We start from the raw sequence: 21,859 nt of genomic DNA on the forward strand, positions 1-21,859 counted from the left end.
AGTATACAGAAGTATTGAAACAGCTGCTTAAAGCTAGTGGAGCCTCAGTTTCACAGGCTTAATTAAGGGACCTAATGCAAACTGTTGTTTCCCATAACCCATGGTTCCTAGAAGAAGGTACACTAGACGTAGAGCTGTGGGAACAAGTGGGGAGAAATCTTAAACAACATCATGCACAAGGGCAACAGGTCCCAGTAACATCTCTAACATTATGGGCTTTATTTAGGGTGGCTGTGGTCCCGCTCTATGCAGAAGAGCCTAAAAAGGGAAGGGAGGAGGAACCATCACCTACCTTACCACCTCCTTATCCCTCAGCCCCGCTAACACTGGGCCAAAATAACAAAGAGGAAATGAAGGTTTTGCCTGAGCCCCCTCCTCCAATAAATTGGAAAAAAGACAAGGGATACGCTACAGCTATGGGACCCTGTCTCAGGCAAGCGGCATTAGAAGGGGAACTCTAACCCTGCCAGGTAGTGCAAGATCAACAAGGCAATCAGGTACATGAACCCATTTCTTTTAACTCTTATAAAGAGCTAAGAAAAAGTATTAAAGAAAACGGAGCCACTAGCCCATTTATGAAAGGAATTATTGAAGCCATGGCAGACAACTTCCCATGGGACTGGTCAGTGCTAGCTAAAACAACTTTGGAGCCCAGCCAATACCTCCTCTGGAGGGCAGAATATGATGAGTCATGTGAACAACAAGCCTACCAGAATCAGTTGGCTAGGCAAGACATAATGCTGATATGCTCCAGGGGAGGAGTCCCCATGCCGATGTACAACAACAACTAAACTTTGATCCCCAGGCCTATGCACATGTGTCTTTGTGCGATCTTAGGGCTTGACAAATTCCCAAAAGCGGAGTTCAACAGGGATCTTTTACAAATGTTCGACAAGGGCCTCAGGAGCCATTTGTTGAAATTATCATTCAGTTAACCCAGGCAATTAAGAGACAAATTAGTCATGCCCAGACCGCTGATATCTTATTTTTGCAATTGGCTTGTGAAAATGCTAACGTTGACTGCCAACAAGCAATGCAGACAATCAGAGGAAAGGCAGCCACAGTCGAGGAACTTATACGAGCATGTCAACTGGTGGGGACTGAAACACACAAAGCCAAAATATTGGCTATGGCATTAAGGCCTCCTAAAGTGGAAAGGGACAGAAACCCAAAGTGTTTTCTATGCGGAGAGCCAGGTTATGTGAAGAGGGAATGCCCCAATAATAAAGACCAAGGTAACTCAGGAAAAGAACCTCCTTCTATATGCCCCCAACGTAAAAAGGAGAAATATTGGGCAAATCAATTCAGGTCCAAATTTGACAAAAACAGCAACCCCATAAGTAACCAGGCGGGAAACTTCATGAGGGGCTGGCCTCAGGCCCCGCTAAAAGCTGGGGCAATGCCAGCGGCTTGCTTTGGTCAGATGGGAAGCCCACAGTCCTCTCTCTCAGAGCAGCCACTGCTAGGAGCGCAGAGCTGGACTTACTTTGCCCCAACAAATTAGTGCTAAAAGAAGGAGAAGACCCTAAAAAGGTTGCAACTGGGATCTGGGGCCCACTGCCTCTGGGAACAGTGGGATTAGTCCTAGAGTGATCAAGCCTATCCAGTAAAGGAATTAATGTGCTCACCGGGGTGATTGATAGTGATTATCAAGGTGAGATATTAGTTATGATGAAATGTAAAGGTCTGCATATTCTTCCCCCTGGATCAAAGATAGCTCAGTTACTGCTTTTACCATACTAGGTCCCCAACACCCATGGAAAGGAAAGGGGAAAGGGAAGTTTTGGAAGCACAGGAGCCACAGGAGTATACAGGAATCAATTAATCACTGACCAGAGACCCATGATTACCTTAAAAATTGGAAATAAGAATTTTACTAGCTTATTGGACACAGGGGAAGATACTTCAATCACTAGTGATCAAAACTGGCCAGAAACTTGGCCTCGGGCCACTCAGAAACAAAAAATTGTCAGCATTGGGGAAGCTCACACGGCCAAGCAGAGCATGTACCCCCTAACATGTTGTGATTCAGAGGAAAGAAATGCAGTTATACAACTTCTAATAACGCCCATCCCTGCTAATCTTTGGGGACGGGACCTATTAGCTCAATGGGAGGTCATTCTGTGGACCCCTTTCTAGTAATGGCCACTGTTATTATCCCTCCCCTACCTCTGATGAGGCTCTCTCAAGATCCAATTTGGGTAGAACAGTGGCCTTTAAAGGGAGAGAAATTGCAAAGAGCCCATGAGTTTGTTGAAGAGCAATTAAAAGCCAGCCATATAGAACCATCAAAAAGACCTTGGAATTCACCCATTTTCATCATTCCCAAAAAGTCTGGTAAATAGAGACTTTTGCATGACTAACATGCTATCAATGCTAATTTGAAACCTATGGGACCCCTTGAGCAGGTGTTCTCCCCTTCAGTGATTCCTTGAGATTGGCATATAATAGTTATTGGCTTAAAATACTGCATTTGTACTATTCCCTTTGCAGAACAGGACAGAGAAAAATTTGTGTTTATAATACCAGCTATAAATAACGAAGGGCCAGCTCCCCGATTTCACTGGAAAGTGCTTCCTGAAGGGATGCTAAACAGTCCTACCATGTGTCAGTATCATGTAAATCAAGCTTTGCTCCTCAGTAGAAAAGAATTTCCTAATTGCAAGACTATTCATTTTATGGATGATATTTTACTAGCAGCCCCAATGGATCCAGTACTTTTAAGTTTATGTGCCTCTGTTGTAAAGAATACACAGTTAAGAGGTTTAATAATAGCACCTGAAAAAGTACAGATGTCCTCTCCTTGGAAATATCTTGGGTACATACTAACTTCGTGGTCAGTAAGACCTCAAAAGGTTAAATTAAATACTAGCAACTTACACACCTTAAATGATTATCAGAAATTACTAGGCAATATTAACTGGCTTTGCCCCACCTTGGGCATAACTACAGATAAGTTACAGAACCTGTTTTCTATATTAAAAGACAATGCTGCTCTAGACTCTCCCAGGTATTTAACTCCTGCAGCACAAAGGCAAATTGAGGAAGTAGAGCAAGCTATTTCTCAGAGGCAACTAGATCATATTGATCCATGGTATTCAGTTCAATTGTCTGTTTTTCCCACTAAACACTCCCCTACAGGGTTAGTAGGACAGATGGCCCCAGAGCTACGCTTTCTGGAATGGGTTTTTTTGCTCACATACTGGGACTAAACCCTTCTCTCCCTATATACAGTTAGTTAGTAAAGTCATCTATTCAGGCCACAGACGATGCAATCTATTACTAGGTTATGACCCTGATATCATCAGAATTCCTTTAAGTAAAAAGCAATGTGAAGCAGTATTGCCCTTATATATCGACCTGCAAATAGCACGGTCTGATTACACAGGCCATATAGAGCCTGCCCTTCCTGCTGACAAACTCCTTCAGTTCTTATCTTGTACTTCTGTGGTTTTGCCTAAAAAATAGTTCAATCCCCCACACCTAATGCTTTAACACTGTTTACTAATGGCTCTGGTAAACATGGAAAAGTGGCTGTTTGGTGGAGACTGCATAATTCCCTCACTCATTCTGGATTTAATAGCACTCAGAGAGCTGAGGTTGGACCTTTAATATTGACTCTGGAGACTTTTTCTACTCAGCCCATCAATATTGTTAGTGACTCTGCTTACTCTGTTCATTTGCTGCAGAACCTTGAGACAGCCCTCATTAAGTCCACTCTGGAGCCCACTCTATGTGCACTTTTTCTTTGACTTCAGCATTTGCTAGATCAACATACACATCCTATTTTTATCACACATATTCGAGCCTACAGCTGACTGCCTGGCCCATTGGCTTATGGCAATGATCAAGCAGACCTACAGGTCTGCCAATCACATCAATTTTTCCACCAAGGCTGGAGAAACTTATCTAAACAATTTCAACTTACCCAGAGACTAGCTAAACAAATCATCCTGCAATGCCCAGATTGCCAGCTCATAGGCACATCCCCTCCTTCAACAGGTGTTAACCCTAGAGGACTAGAACCTAATCAGTTATGGCAAACAAATGTTACACACATCCCTGAATTTGGAAAACTTAGATATGTACATATATCCGTTGATACTAATTCTCACTTAATTAGCACTTGTGCCATTCCTGGAGAGTCTACCCAATATGTCATTAAACATCTCCTTTTAACTTTTGCATGTATGGAGCATCCCACAAAAATTAAAACTGATAATGGTCTGGCTTATGCCAGCTCATAATTTCAACAATTTCATCACATATAGAACATCCAACATTCTGCAGGCATCCTGTATAACCCCCAAGGACAGGCCATAGTAGATCATACCCACTCCACCCTTAAAAATATGCTCAGAAAACAAAAAAGGGGGAATATGAGTAAGGACCCTGCAACACCATTGGCACAAGCCTTATTTACCCTTAATTTTTAAAATTTAAATGATAAATTTCAATCAGCTGTAGAAAAGCACTTTGCTAAAACTTCTCAAGATATAAAACCTGCAGTTTTATGGAAAGATGTAAACAGTAATGTATGGCGTGGTCCAAATGAATTGTTAACATGGGGAAGAGGATATGCTTGTGTTCACACTCCCTCGGGTCCTCTTTGGATTCCAAGACAACACTTTGAACCATACCATGGCATGGCTAGGACTGAACCCAGTACCAGAAATGAAGAAAATGACCCTGCAGGACCCACAGCCCTGGATGATGCAGCTTCCTCAGATGACACAAGCCCAGGACATTACCTGGGGGATGCTGAAGAAGACAACTCAGGAGGCTGAGTGAATCCTGCTCCAGACACAGACACCATTCAGTCCAGATAATTTGTTCCTTGCTATGCTCTCTGTTGTACATTGCAACTCACATAGGGCATTGATCCTTTTTATGCTCTCGCTTTGTATGCAACCTGTACCTACTACACTCTATTGGGCTAATCTCTTAGATCTGCCTTTCTTTCACCGTGTCACCTGGGCAGATACTCCCTTCCCAGCCTCTAAGAATGCAACTGCTTGCCTAGGAGGGATAGATTTACCCGCAGTGGGGTCCCTCATTAATGGCACACATTGGACTAAGGTGCCAGGTAACACTCATATCACTCCACTATCCACACACTGTGTGTAAGTTATAAAAGTTCTAACCCTTACTGTGTAGCTGCCCAAACACAATTATGGCTACATCATGGCAAAGGAAATGCCTTAACAGTCTTAGCTGCAGGTAGCCTCAAAGTGGACAATGCAATCAATGCCAGTTTCCCAAACATTCCTCCCTGTGATAAAGAACAAACCTGGGAAAGTAATGGATTCCACTTTAGCTGGGAGGTGTCATGGGGGGCAGGCCCATAGCCTCCAGTTAGGCAATTATAACATCTTAGACTGGAGTTCTCACAGCCATTTGCAGGGCAATCATACTGATGTCCACGTCTATCATGGCATCAATGACAGTTTTGTGGCCATGTTCCATTCCCCTATAGTTTGGACTGATAGGGGGATGGGATATCCCAGACCCCAAGTAGAGTCCCTGCCACCCCAAGACACTTTATGGAGACTGGGACATCTTAGGACCCCCCTTAACACCTGGCATGAGACATCATAATTCCACTCACAATTATACTATGACCTTTTTCCATAATCACACTGATCAGTGCCTGATGTTCACTACCCATCCATATGTTTTCCTTATGGGAACCAATATTTCTGTTACACCCCAAAACTCCAGATTTGTGACTCGGTTGCAGGGACAGGCTTGGTTTGCCTAACTTGTATCAATAATTATAATATGTCTAATTTAAATATTACTAGTGTCATGGTATTGAGGAGACAATCTAAGGCTTTCCTACCAGTCAATTTAACACGTGATTGGCAAGGTTCCTCTGCCCTCACCACCTTAGAATGTTCCCTGTCCAAAGTCAGACACAAAAGATTCATAGTTACACTTACAGCCTTTATAGTCTCAGCCATAGTCATCCTAGCAACTGCTTGTGTTGCTGTAGCATCTATTACTAAGTCTGTACAAGCAGCTACTTTTGTAGATAATTTGGCCAGAAATGTGTCTAATAAACTTCTTAGAGCATGGTACAGATCAAAAGATTCTTGCACATCTGCAAGCCCTAGAGGCTGCCTTGGAATATGTAAGTGAGCGACAAGATGCACTGGCATTCCCACAGCAATTAAACTGTGACTGGGAGCTTAAGCACATCTGTGTCACCTCTCTACCATCAATTCCATCAACCGATACATAGTTGGGATGAGGTGAAACAACACCTCTGGGGAACCTTTCATGACAATTTAACAGCAGATGTAAAGCAACTTAAAACTAAAATTCTAGAATCCCTAAATGCCATAGATCTACATGCCCAACAAACAGCCATATGGAAAGGTGTGCGAGAACGTCCCTCCTGGATAGACCCCCACTCCTGGGGGGTCCCTCCTTGATTAGAAAGGAATATTGCTATTTATACTCATGTTTGTCTTATGTTATTTACTAATTCTAGGATGCAAAGCTGGAGTATGAGTTATAACTGCCATGCCTGACAGACATGTTGCTGCACACATCTGTAATCTTCAATCAACAAAACCTGATGCAAAAAACAGAAAAGGGGGAGATGTAGGAGTTCAGTCAGGGTGGTAGGAGAAATTATAAGAGGAAATTATAGAAAGAAGCAAACCTTCTTGGAAGGCTGGGAGGTTTTGCAAAAGCTTCGAAAGAAAATTTGGCTGAAGGCAGCTAAATTCTCTTAAGAGCTTAGGTTAGTTAAGCAGCAGATGTAAAGAAACTGATCTAGATAAGTTAGTTTACTTAGGCCTCGGAACCTGGCCTTTAATCATCTGCATGCAGGACTACTCTCTCTGGGGGCCGACCATGTTAATTACCCACAAGTGTATTGATTCAAATCCTTTGTCATTAAATCTGTACTAAATAAATGCCCGCAATGCCAGCCTGTCAGGGCCGTGGCTGCTACAACTCTTTACAGCACGCTGCTCAGTGTCTGTGAGCAGCCTCGTCCCCTAGCCCACTCTTTCACTGGATATCTGTGTCTGAGTGCATTTTTTTCATCTGTCACTCAGTCACGGTCTGTGGGTCGGACCTGGCAATTATTATATTAAGAGATCTAGTTTCCTCTACTTTTATAATTAAACGTAATTTTTTGTTTTAAAAAGTAATACTTCTCATTACTCAAGAAATACTACAGAAATGTCCAAGTTAGAAAGTAAATTTTCTGTACTTGTGTCATCTATTGTTTGCAATGATAAGATATTTCAGTGTGACCATATTCTAGACAGTGCTAAAGAATCATTAAGTGGCTATTTTGGAATAAGAATCTGGAATGTCTTGTCCTAAGAAAATACAAATCAGAAAGGAAATGAAGCCAACCAAGAGACCTGATGCTGTCAAAATATAAACACATATAATCAAGGAATGTCCAAAGTTTCTGCTGGACAAACTTAAAAGAAAGGAATATTTGATAGTCTGTTCCAAGATGGCCAAATAGGAACAGCTCCGGTCTGCAGCTCCCAGCGTGATCAATGCAGAAGATGGCTGATTTATGCATTTCCAACTGAGGTACCTGGTTCATCTCACTGGAACTGGTTGGACAGTGGGTGCAGCCCATGGAGAGTGGGCTGAAGCAGGGCAGGGCATCACCTCACCCAGGAAGCACAAGGGGTCAGGGGATTTCCCCTTCCTAGCCAAGGGAAGCCGTGACAGACTGTACCTGGAAAAACGACACTTCCGCCCAAATACTGCACTTTTCCCATGGTCTTAGCAACTGACAGATCAGGAGATTCTCTCCTGTGCCTGGCTCAGTGGGTTCCACACCCACGGAGCCTTGCTCACTGCTAGTGCAACTGTCTGAGATCCATCTGCAAGATGGCAGCCTGGCTGGGGGAGGGGCGTCTGCCATTGCTGAGGCTTGAGTGGGTAAACAAAGCAGCTGGGAAACTCAAATTGGGTGCAGCCCACTGCAGCTTAGCAAGGCCTACTGTGTCTGTAGACTCCCCCTCTGTGTGCAGAGCATAGCTGAACAAAAGGCAGCAGAAACTTCTGCAGACTTAAACATCCCTGTCTGACAGCTCTGAAGAGAGCAGTGGTTCTCCAAGCATGGCGTTTGAGCTCTGAGAATGGACAGACTGCCTCCTCAAGTGGGTCCCTGACCCCTGTGTGGCCTGACTGGGAGACACCTCCCAGTAGGGGCTGACAGATACCTCATACAGGTGGGTGCCCCTCTGGGATGAAGCTTCAAGAGGAAAGATCAGGCAGCGATATTTGCTGTTCTGCATTATTTACTGTTCTGCAGCCTCTTCTGGTAATACCCAGGCAAACAGGGTCTGGAGTGGACCTCCAGGAAACTCCAACAGACCTGCAGCTGAGGGACCTGACTGTTAGAAGGAAAACTAACAAACAGAAAGGAATAGCATCAACATCAACAAAAAGGACATCTACACCAAAACCCCATCTGTAGATCACCAACATCAAAGACCAAAGGTAGATAAAACCACAAAGATGGGGAGAAACCAGAGCAGAAAAGCTGAAAATTCTAAAAACCAGGGTGCCTCTTCACCTCCAAAGGATCACAGCTCCTCACCAGCAATGGAACAAACCTGGTTGGAGAATGTCTTTGATGAGCTGACAGAAGTAGGCTTCAGAAGGTCAGTAATAACAAACTTCTCCAAGCTAAAGGAGCATGTTCTAACCCATCACAAGCTAAAAAACCTTGAAAAAGGGTTAGATGAATGGCTAACTAGAATAAACAGTGAAGAGAAGACCTTAAATGACCTGATGGAGCTGCAAACCATGGCATGACAACTTCATGACGCATGCACAAGCTTCAATAGTCGATTTGATCAAGTGGAAGAAAGAGTATCAGTGATTAAAGATACAATTAATGAAATAATGCAAGAAGACAAGTTTAGAGAAAAAAAAGTAAAAATAAATGAACAAAGCCTTCAAGAAATATGGGACTAAGTGAAAAGACCAAATCTACGTCTGATTGGTGTACCTGCAAGTGATGGGGAGAATGGAACCAAGTTGGAAAACAATCTTCAGGATATTATCCAGGAGAACTTCCCCAACCTAGCATGGCAGGCCAACATTTAAATTCAGGAAATACAAAGAACACCACAAAGATACTCCACGAGAAGAGCAACCCCAAGACACATGATTGTCAGATTCACCAAGGTTGAAATGAAGGAAAAAATGTTAAGGGCAGCCAGAGAGAAAGGTCGGGTTACTCACAAAGGGAAGCCCATCAGACTAACAGTGGATCTCTTGGCAGAAACCCTACAAGCCAGAAGAGTGTGGGGGCCAATATTCAACATTATTAAAGAAAAGAATTTTCAACCCAGAATTTCATATCCAGCCAAACTAAGCTTCATAAGTGAAGGAGAAATAAAATCCTTTACAGACAAGCAAATGCTGAGAGATTTTGTCACCACCAGGCCTGCCTTCCAAGAGCTCCTGAAGGAAGCACTAAACATGGAAAGGAACAACCAGTACTAGCCACTACAAAAACATGCTGAATTGTAAAGACCACTGATACTATGAAGAAACTGCATCAATTAACAGGCAAAATAACCAGTCAACATCATAATGACAGGATCAAATTCACACATAACAATATTAACCTTAAATGTAAATTGGCTAAATGCCCCAATTAAAAGACACAGACTGGTAAATTGGATAAAGAGTCAAGACCCATTGGTGTGCTGTATTCAGGAGACCCATCTCATGTGCAGAGACACAATAGGCTCAAAATAAAGGGATGGAGGAAGATCTACCAAGTAAATGGAAAGCAAAAAAAAAAAAAAAAAAAAAAAAAGCAGGGGTTGCAATCCTAGTCTCTGATTAAACAGACTTTAAACCAACAAAGATCAATGGCAAAGAGATTAATTCCACAAGAAGAGCTAGCTATCCTAAATATATATGCACCCAATACAGGAGCAACCAGATTCGTAAAACAAGTCCTTAGAGGCCTACAAAGAGACTCAGACTCCCACACAATAATAATGGGAAACTCTAACACCCCACTGTCAATATCAGACAGATCAACAAGACAGAAGGTTAATAAAGACATCCAGGACTTGAACTCAGCTCAGCACCAAGCGGACCTAATAGACATCTACAGAACTCTCCACCCCAAATCAACAGAGTATACATTCTTCTTAGCACCGCATCACACTTATTCTAAAATTGACCCCATAATTGGAAGTAAAGCACTCCTCAGCAAATGTAAAAGAACAGAAATCACAACAAACTATCTCTCAGACAACAATGCAATCAAATTACAACCCAGGATGAAGAAACTCACTCAAAACCGCACAACCACATGGAAACTGAACAACCTGCTCCTGAATGACTACTGGATAAATAATGAAATAAAGGCAGAAATAAAGATGTTCTTTGAAACCAATGAGAACAAAGAGACAATGTACCAGAATCTCTGGGACACATTTAAAGCCATGTGTAGAGGGAAATTTATAGCACTAAATGCCCAAAAAAGAAAGCAGGAAATATCTAAAATCGACACCCTCACATCACAATTAAAAGAACTAGACAAGCAAGAGCAAACAAATTCAAAAGGTAGCAGACGGCAAGAAATAACTAAGATCAGAGCAGAACTGAAGGAGATAGAGACACAAATACCCTTCAAAAAATCAATGAATCCAGGAACTGGTTTTTTGAAAAGATAAACAAAATTGATAGACCGCTAGCAAGACTAATAAAGAAGAAAAGAGAGAAGAATCAGATAGATGCAATAAAAAAAGATAAAGGGGATATCACCACCGACCCCACAGAAATACAAACTACCATCAGAGGACACTGTAAACACCTCTATGCAAATAAACTAGAAAATATAGAAGAAATGGATAAATTCCTGGATGCATACACCCTCCCAAGACTAAACCAGGAAGAAGTTGAATCTCTGAATAGACCAATAACAGGCTCTGAAACTGAGGCAAGAAATAATAGCCTACTGACCAAAAAAAGTCCAGGACCACAAGGATTCACAGTCGAATTGTAACAGAGGTACAAAAAGGAGCTGGTACAATTCCTTCTGAAACTATTCCAATCAATAGAAAAAGAGGGAATCCTCCCTAACTCATTTATGAGGCCAGCATCATCCTGATACCAAAGCCTGGCAGAGACACAACCAAAAAAAGAGAATTTTAGACCAATATCCCTGATGAACATTGATGCGAAAATTCTCAATAAAATACTGGCAAACCGAATCCAGCAGTACATCAAAAGCTTATCCACCATGATGAAGTCAGCTTTATCCCTGGGATGCAAGACTGGTTCAACATACGCAAATCAGTAACGTAATCCATTACTTAAACAGAACTAATGACAAAAACCACATGATTATCTCAATAGATGCAGAAAAGGCCCTCAACAAAATTCAACAGCGCTTCATGCTAAAAACTCTCAATAAACTAGATATTGATGGAATGTATCTCAAAATAATAAGAGCTATATATGACAGACCCACAGCCAATATCATTCTGAATGGGCAAAAACTGGAAGCATTCCCTCTGAAAACTGGCACAAGACAAGGATGCCCTCTCTCACCACTCCTATTCATAGTGTTGGAAGTTCTGGCCAGGGCAATCAGGCAGGAGAAAGAAATAAAGGGTATTCAATTAGGAAAAGAGGAAGTCAAATTGTCCCTGTTTGTAGATGACATGATTGTATATTTAGAAAACCCCATTGTCTCAGACCAAAATCTCCTTAAGCTGATAAGCAACATCAGCAAAGTCTCAGGAGACAAAATCAATGTGCAAAAATTACAAGCATTCCTGTACACCAATAACAGACAAACAGGGAGCCAAATCATGAGTGAACTCCTATTCACAATTGCTACAAGAGAATAAAATACCTGGGAATCCAACTTACAAGGGATGTGAAAGACTTCTTCAAGGAGAACTACAAACCACTGCTCAACAAAAGAGGACACAAACAAATGGAAGAACATTCCGTGCTCATGGATAGGAAGAATCAATATCGTGAAAATGGCCATACTGCCCAAGGTAAATTATAGATTCGATGCCATCCCCATCAAGCTACCAATGATTTTCTTCACAGAATTGGAAAAAACTACTTTAAAGTTCATATGGAACCAAAAAAGACCCGCATTGCCAAGACAATCCTAAGCAAAAAGAACAAAGCTGGAGACATCATGTTACCTGACTTCAAACTATACTACAAGGCTACAGTAACCAAAACAGCATGGTACTGGTACCAAAACAGATTTATAGACCAAAGGAACAGAACAGAGCCCTCAAAAATAACACCACACATCTACAACCATCTGATCTTTGACAAACCTGACAAAAACAAGAAATGGGGAAAGGATTCCCTATTTAATAAGTGGTGCTGGGAAAACTGGCTAGCCATATGTAGAAAGCTGAAACTGGATCCCTTCCTTACACCTTATACAAAAATTAATTCAAGATGGATTAAAGACTTAAATGTTAGACCTAAAACCATAAAAACTCTGGAAGAAAACCTAGGCAATACCATTCAGGACATAGGCATGGGCAAGGACTTCATGAATAAAACACCAAAAGCAATGGCAACAAAAGCCAAAATAGACAAATAGGATCTAATAAAACTAAAGAGCTTCTGCATGGCAAAAGAAACTACCATCAGAGTGAACAGGCAACCTATGAAATGGGAGAAAATTTCTGCAATCTACCCGTCTGACAAAGGGCTAATATCCAGAATCTACAAAGAACTTAAACAAATTTACAAGAAAAAAACAAACAACTCCATCAAAAGGTAGGCAAAGGATATGAACGCACAATTCTCAGAAGACGTTTATGGAGCCAACAAACATGAAAAAAAGCTCATCATCACTGGTCATCAGAGAAATGAAAATCAAAACCACAATGAGATACCATCTCACGCCAGTTAGAATGGCAATCATTAAAAAGTCAGGAAACAACAGACGCTGAAGAGCATGTGGAGAAATAGAATGCTTTTACACTGTTGGTGGGAGTGTAAATTAGTTCAACCATTGTAGAAGGCAGTGTGGTGATTCCTCAAGGATCTAGAACTAGAAATACCATTTGACCCAGCGATTCCATTACTTGTTATATACCCAAAGGATTATAAATCATGCTACTATAAAGACACATGCACATGTATGTTTATTGTGGCACTCTTCACAATAGTAAAGACTTGGAACCAACCCAAATGTCCATCACTGATAGCCTGGTTTAAGAAAATGTGGCACATATACACCATGGGATACTTTATGCAGTCATAAAAAATGATGAGATAATGTCCTTTGCAGTGACATGGATGAAGCTGGAAACCATCATTCTCAGCAAACTATCACAAGGACAGAAAACCAAACACCACATGTTCTCACTCATATGTGTGAACTGAACAATGAGAATACTTGGACACAGGGCGGGGAACATCATACACTGGGGCCTGTCTGGGGGTGGGGGCCTGGGGGAAGGGACAGCATTAGGAGAAATATCTAATGTAAATGACGAGTTGATGGGTGCAGCAAACCAACATGGCACATGTATACATATGTAACAAACCTGCATGTTGTGCACAAGTACCCTAGAACTTAAATTGTATTAAATAAATAATAAAAAGAAAGGAATATTTATTGAATAAACACAAAAAGAACAATGAATTCTCAAGAAAAAAAACCAAAAAACAGTTCAGAGATTTCTAATAAAAGATAACTGAAGATTAACTAATGGCACACATAGCAGTCAGCCAAGGTTCAGAACTGACTGTTTCCATCCTGAAATCAAGGAATGGAGAATGAAAAAACTAGAAGCTGCTCTGCGAAATATTGCCATCTAGGTCAGAAGCCACCTAACTCTTCATGTACTCTGGGGCAAACAGTGCAGTGAGGATCAGCAGTGGTGAGTTATCGAGAGAACATTTTTAAAAGTTTATTACAGAGCATGCATTGTTCCCTTGGCAGCAGTGAATAACTTATCTCTAGGACTAAGTGGAAGGGAAATAACTGAAAGGGATATAAAGGTGAGAAGTGAAACCATCTACAGCAGTGGTTTTCAAACTTTGCTCACGACATATTTATGCTCTCAAAAATTACTGAGACCCCAGAGAGCTTGTTCAAATCCATTATTGCTATTGATATTTACCAATAACAAAACCAAGACAAAGTTTAAATATTACTTAATTTAAAATAACAAGAGTATATCTAGGGAATGTTGCCATAAATGATATATTTTTATGAAAAATAACTATTGGGTGACCTGTCTCCCTAGGTCTCATGCTCTGTGACATCTTGCAGTATATACCAGGAATGCAAGGTTCTGATTGTTCTTGACCCAGGTTTTCTCATGGTAGCAAAGGCTGCAGGAAGCCTTGAGAGATAAGGCAATGTGTCCTTCCAAGAAAAATAGCAGGCTTGCTTACTGCCTGCTATAAATGGCAGGTTCTTCAAACTCAGTCTTCCTCTCCTATCATGCAACCAACTGTGTGTGTTGGCCTAGTTCCGTTCTGTGCCTCCCTTGAGGAACTGGTACTGATTGGGGGAAACAGATGTAAATATGTGGACATGCTGGCTACAGGTTTTGTGGTAACAGTGTTTCAACTCTGACACAGGAGTCTTATGTCTTTTGTCAGCCTTCATTGAACTGTGGTAAGCTAATTTGTTAACTTGCAAATAGTGTAAAACCTTACACTCTTTACAGCTCTTGACAATAACTATATTTTCAACAACAAAATGATATAATGAGAAAAGCAGCATTAACATTTTCTTGCAAATCTCCAATGTCTAGCTTAGTAGTAGAGAGCTGAGTTCTCGTATCTGATTCATTCTATTCTTGCAATATGTTGTTTTGGTTGAAATATGTGACAAAAATCTGGTCTCACACAGACATATAGTTGGAAAAGAGACAAACTTGTGAACTCACTAAAAGGATTTCAGGATCTGAGTGGTCCTTAGACCACACTTAGAGAATTGTTGATCTATAGCCACACAGCTTAATGTCTACATTAAGATGGTTTTGTTATTGGACAGTCTGTGTTAACATGACTTAACTATGGCACAAAATTCTTGCTCTGGAAGATGAAGTTGTAAGTAACTTTAGCATTTGTTTTGTTACTGTTATTATTGTTTCTGTTATTTGTTATTTATTATTTGTTACAAGAGTGTTCTGGAAATCTGCTTATCCAAATATTCAACTGCTAAACTTACCCCCATCAGGGTAACAGATCATTCATTGGTCTCATCAAAGGCTGTTTATTCTTCAAGACCAACATCAAAACCTTTGCTTTGCTGGGCCCACTAATCCTAAACTATTATTTCATAAACTTTCCTGAATCTCAATAAACCCACATACCATATTGAAAGACCCACCATAAACTAGACTCTCCAACTCTAACAAACAGCTTCTTTCACCTTCTCTTCCTAAGTCACTACTACAGCACTGTCGATATTAGTGACCTATCATAGAGCAATAAGAAATAAACTTGGTTTTCCTTTATAAATGGGTTGGTCTGGTAGATGGCAATGGACAATCTGTTTTATATTTAGATCATTCTCTTTTCAATAAATAGGTCTCTGTCTTGAAAAACTAAGGATTACATGTGCTTGATATGATCTTTTCTGCACATGTTAGCAAGAAAAAGTTCTGGGGCCTTTCATGAAAAGGAGAAATTTTGGTATTCAATCTATCATTAAATTACATAAAATTAGGGTTGCCATATTAAGCAAATAAAAATACAGAACAGCCAGTTAAATTTAAATTTCAAGGAAACAGTAAGTAATTTCAAATTATAAGTGTGTCCCAAATATTGCATGGGGTCCTGTGTCTTATCAAGCAACCCTACACAAAACCTGTGCTGCAGGACTTGTGGCTCCATGTTAACAACAAAGATTTTTCCATTTGCTTATTATTCTTAATCTGAAAGATGGCAATCACTTTACAAAACTGAATACAGTAGTTACTTTAGCTTCCTTAGTTTGATAGGCAAATTATAGATGAAGTGGAAAAAAAGCAAAATTCCAAATAGATTTAAAAATTCTGATTCTATCAAAGAATTCTAAAACTTCTGATATTTTTAATTCTCTAGCACCAAATTGTAAGGCTTCAGCTATAACTGCAGGCTAAAAGCTATCTGTCATGGTAAAATGACAGCTGGAATCAAACTATATATAGAAAGAGACATGGAATTGCAGACACTACACACAGTATGTAAGAAAATAGCTGTGAGATTGGGGTTGAGAGTTGGTGCCAAAGATGAGATTATTATAGTTATAATAAAAAAGTCAGAGTTTTTCATATCTTATGGGCCCATGTATTGACATGATATGAATCCTTAGTCTGGATTTCAGGGCATAAATGTGTTACAGCTAATGTTCAACCCTACGCTAATATACAATATTCACTGAGACTACCTAATGTTCAAGGCAAGTGAAGAACAAGAACAATCTTCAAACTGCTCTTTTATAGTACTATAATTCTGTATATCATAATTTTTTGAGAATTATCTTTTATGTAGTCTAGTGACAGAGAAAAATACAGTCATGTGTCGCTTAAGGATGGGGATACGTTCTGAGAAATGTGTTGTTAGGTGGTTTTGTTGTTGTGTGAACATCACAGAGTATACTTACACAAACATAGATGGTATAGCCTACTACACATGTAGGCTGTGTATAGTATAGACTGTTGCTCCTTGTGGCTTAGGCATGTTACTGTACTGAATAGTGTTCAGTACAGTATTCAGTTCTTGTAGGCATGTTATTGTAGGCATGTTACTATACTGAATACTGTAGGAAATTGTAACATGATGGTAAGTACTTGTGTATCCAAACATATAGAAACATAGAAAAGGAACAGTAAAAATACGGTATAAAAGATAAAAAATGGTACACCCATACAGGGCACTTACTGAGAATGGACATTGCAGGACTAGAAGTTGCTCTTGGTGAGTCAGTGGGTGAGTGATGAGTGAATGTGAAGGATTGGGATATAACCCTATATAACTATAGACTTTATAAAGGCTGAACTCTTGGGCTACACTAAATTTAATTTTAAATTTTCTCTTTCTTCAATAATAGGTTAATCTTAGCTTACTATAACTTTTTAATCTGAAAACTTAAAAATTTTTAACTTTCTGACTCTTTTGTAATAACACTTAGCTTAAAACACACATTGTACAGCTGTACAAAAATAATTTCTTTCTTACATCTTTATCCCATAAACTTTTTTATTAAATATTTTCCCTTTTAAACTATTTTGTTAAAAACTAAGACACAAGCACACACGTTAACCTAAGCTGAAGGACCTGCCTGGGGGTGTTTTACAGTTAACTTTTTTAAAAAATAAGTAGGAGTATACTCTAAAATAACAATAAAGAGTATAGTATAATAAATACATAAAACAATAACATAGTTGTTTATTATTATTATCAAGCATTAGGTACCATACGTAATTGTATGTGCAGGACCTTTATACAACTAGTAGTGCAGCAGGTTTGTTTACACCAGCCTCACTACAAACATGAGAGTAGTTCATTGCACTTTGATGTTACAACTGCTACAATGTCACTAGGTGATAGGAATTTTTCAGCTCCATTATAATCTTATGTATATCATTGTATATGAGGTCTGTCATTGACCAAAGCATCATTATACAGCACATGACTTATGCCAAACTGAAAAGCAGAAGACCTACCTGGATTTGAGTCTCAGTTTTACAACAAATTAGCTCTGTAACCTTGAGCAGTTTGGTTTCTGTATTAGTTTGCTAGGGATGCCATAATAAAGTACCGCAGGCTGGGTGGTTTAACCAACAGAAATTTTTTTTCTCACAGTTCTGGAGGCTGGAAGTCTGAAATGATGGTGTCTCCAAGTACAGTCACATTTTGAGGTACTGCAGGTTATGACTTCAACATATAAACTTTTTTCAGGGGAGTACAATTCAGCCCATAAGAGTTCCCCTTTCTGAATCTTGGTTTCCTTTCTCATAAAATAGGGATATTGGAATTGATCATTTCTAAAGTGTCTTCTCACTCAATGATTTATATATAATAAATCACAGATTACCTGTTATGTTTTATGGGCTACAAAATTAAAAGTAGCAGTATAAGACTCAAGAAAACTAATATTCATCAACAAAAATGTCGGAAATCATGATGCCATTATAATCTTAATGAAGACCACAGATGGTAAATGTTCATTTGAATTTCAAATAGTTGCAGCTTTTCAAATATAGTGAACCGATTCAGCAAAATTTGCATAGTAGGAAAAATGTACATAATTGTTTTTCACTTATTCCAACAGGACTCAGCAGGACACTGCAAATATCTATTGAAACGTCCACTGACTGATGATAAAAACAAAGGCTTTTTTTTATTGAGGCTACAAAGAAGAAAATGAGGTAATTCTATAATACCATAGTCTGTGGTTTGAGGATATAGGAAAACATTTGTGTATTTGTACCTCTTATTTTGTTTAGTTTTTTTCTGTAACGATTTTAGAGCTAAGTGTATAGCATGGTATATGTTTTCTCAAAGTTTAGCTTTCTTTATTAATGACCCAGAAGAGGAGAAATCTTTGTCTCCATAGTCACCTGGAGAAATTCAGGAGGAAAGCCACTTATAACCACTCCGTGGTAGATTCAGAGGCTTCCATAAACTCTACAGTTGCAGTTTGCTCAACACCTTCAATGAGAAGTGATCTAGGCCAGTGGATCATAAAACCAGCCAAATAGAATTATCTGAGGAGTACATTAAAAATAAGATTATCCAAGGTTCATCAAACCATATTGATTCAGTATGTCCAGGATAGAGTCCAAGAGTCAAACTTTTTGACAAGAACATCACCCCATCTCCCTACTCCTACCACAAAGGATTTTGATGTAGCTGACCCACCTGTGTTTGGCAATTGCTGATAGAACCCTGGATCTCATTTAGCCATGAGAATTCGAGATCTACCTGCAAAAGCCCATCACTCCCTGGATCATTGGGATAGTTTGGTTTCAATCTCTCTCACCAGAGATACTCTGTATTCTACAAGATTAAGAATGATGTGTAAGAAGTCAGGAACATATTATGAAGGTATAGAGATATATTGGAGATACTCTAATATATTCAGAAAGTCTATATTCTAAAAATCAAGGATCATAGATTTCCAGTGAAGTGACCCAAACAGTGTATGAACTTAAAAAGAGGTACGACTTTACTCTTTCCTGGCCTTTTCCTGGGGTGCACATTCTCCCAGTTTGTACCAGGCATTTGCAAGGAAAAATTATGGAAGATTTTGAAATTTAGTGGCAATACTGTCGATTTCAGCAATCCAGGTTATCTCTGCCTTTGCCTTTGACTATATTATTTTACAACACTGTAGTGATAGAAGTTAATTTTAGAAAACTGGGAGTAATGAGAATAATTTCTGTCCATAGAAATGTAAATTGCATCCAGTAGAATGTCATTGATTATTGCCCTGTAGATATTGATCAGTTTTGCCAGTTTTACAGCTGATATGGTTTGGTTGTACCCTATTCAAATCTCATCTTGAATTGTAACTCCCACAATTTCCATGTGTTGTGGGAGGAACCAGGTGGGAGGTAATTGAATCATGGGGCTATGTCTTTCTCATGCTGTTCTCTTGACAGTGAATAAGTCTCATGAGATCTGATGGCTTTAAAGACGGGACTCTCCCTGCACAACCCTCTCTTTTCCTGCTGCCATCCACATAAGATATGGCTTGCTCATCCTGGCCTTCCACCATGATTGTGAGGCCTCCCCAGTCATGTGGAACTGTAAGTCCATTAAGCCTCCTTCTCTTGTAAATTGCCCAGTCTTGGATATGTCTTTATCACCAGCATGAAAACAGACCAATACAGTAAGTTGGTACTGGGAGTGGGGTGCTGCTGAAAAGATACCAGAAAATGTGGAAGCAACTTTGGAACTGGGTAACAGGCAGAGGTTGGAACAGTTTGGAGGGCTCAGAAGAAGACAGGAAAATGTGAGAAAGTTTGAAACTCCCTAGAGACTTTTTGAATGGCTTTGACCAAAATGCTGATAATGACATGGACAATGAAATCCAGGCTGAGTTGGTCTTAGATGGAGATGAGAAACTTGTCAGGAACTGGAGCAAAGGTGACTCTTGTTATGTTTTAGCAAAGAGACTGGCGGCATTTTGCCCCTGCCCTAGAGATGTGTGGAACTTTGAACTTGAGAGAGATCATTTAGGCTATCTGGCAGAAGAAATTTCTAAGCATCAAAGCATTCAAGAGGTGACTTGAGTGCTGTTAAAGGCATTCAGTTTTATAAGAGCAGCAGAGCATAAAAGTTTGGAAAAATTGCAGCCTGACAATGTGATAGAAAAGAAAATCTCATTTTCTGAGGAGAAATTCAAGCCAGCTGCAGAAATTTGCATAAGTAATGAGGATCCAAATGTTAATTCCCAAGACAATGAGGAAAATGTCTCCAGAGCATGCCAGAGGTCTTCACACCAGCCCCTTCCATCACAGGCCTGGAGGCCTAGGAGGAAAGAGTGGTTTTGTAGGCCGGGCCCAGGGTCCCCATGCTGCATGTAGCCTAGGGATTTGGTGCCCTGAATCCCAGCTGCTCTAGCAGTTGCTGAAAGGGGCCAACATAAAGCTTGGGCTGTAGCTTTAGAGGGTGCAAGCCCCAAGCCTTGGCAGCTTCCATGTGGTTTTGAGCCTGCGAGTGCACAGAAGTCAAGAATTGGGGTTTGGGAACCTCCACCTAGATTTCAGAGGATGTATCAAAACACATGGATGCTTAGGCAGAAGTTTGCTGCAGGGGCAGGGCCCTCATGGAGAACCTCTGCTAGGGCAGTGCAGAAGGGAAATGTGGGGTGGGAGCCCCCACACAGAGTCCCCAATGGGGTGCTGCCTAGTGGGGCTGTGAGAAGAGGGTCACTGTCCTCCACACCCCAGAATGGTAGATCCACTGACAGCTTGCACTGTGCACCTGGAAAAGCTGCAGACACTCAAAGCCAGCCCATGAAAGCAGCCGGGAGGGAGGCTGTACCCTGCAAGGCAACAGGGGTGGAACTGCTCATGACCATGGGAACCTATCACTTGCATCAGTGTGACCTGGATGTGAGACATGGGGTCAAAGTAGATCATTTTGGAGCTTTAAGATTTGACTGCCCCACAGGATTACAGTTTTGCATTAGGCCTGTAGCCCCTTTGTTTTGGCCAACTTCTCCCATTTGGAACAGCTGTATTTACCCAATGCCTGTACCCCCATTGTATCTAGGAAGTAACTAACTTGCTTTTTATTTTACAGGCTCATATGCAGAAGGGACTTGCCTTGTCTCAGATGAGACTTTGGACCGCAGACTTTTGAGTTAATGCTGAAATGAATTAAGACTTTGAGAGACTGTTGGGAAGGCATGACTGGTTTTGAATGTGAGGACATGAGATTTGGGAGGGGCCAGGGGAGGAATTATATTGTTTGGCTCTGTCCCCACCCAAATTTCATCTTAAATTGGAACTCCCACAATTCCCATGTGTCATGGGAGGAACCCGGTGAGAGGTAATTGAATTATAGGAGTGGGTCTTTCCTGTGCTGTTCTTGTGATAGTGAATAAGTCTCACAAGATCTGATGGCTTTAAAAACAGGAGTCTCCCTGAACACGCTCTCCCTGTTTGCCTGCTGTCATCCACATAAGATGTGACTTGCTTTTCCTGGGCTTCTGCCATGATTGTGAGCCCTCCCCAGTCATGTGGAATTGTAAGTCCATTAAACCTTTTTTTGTAAATTGCCCAGTCTTGGGTATGTCTTTATCTTAGTGTGAAAACAGACTAATATGATAGCCATTTATAAAAATCATTTCAGCATTTCTTATCTCACAATAACTGTTTGGTATTTTGCTTTC

Source organism: Pan paniscus, chromosome 6 (assembly GCF_029289425.2).
Source record: "Pan paniscus chromosome 6, NHGRI_mPanPan1-v2.0_pri, whole genome shotgun sequence".
Lineage (NCBI taxonomy): Eukaryota > Metazoa > Chordata > Mammalia > Primates > Hominidae > Pan > Pan paniscus.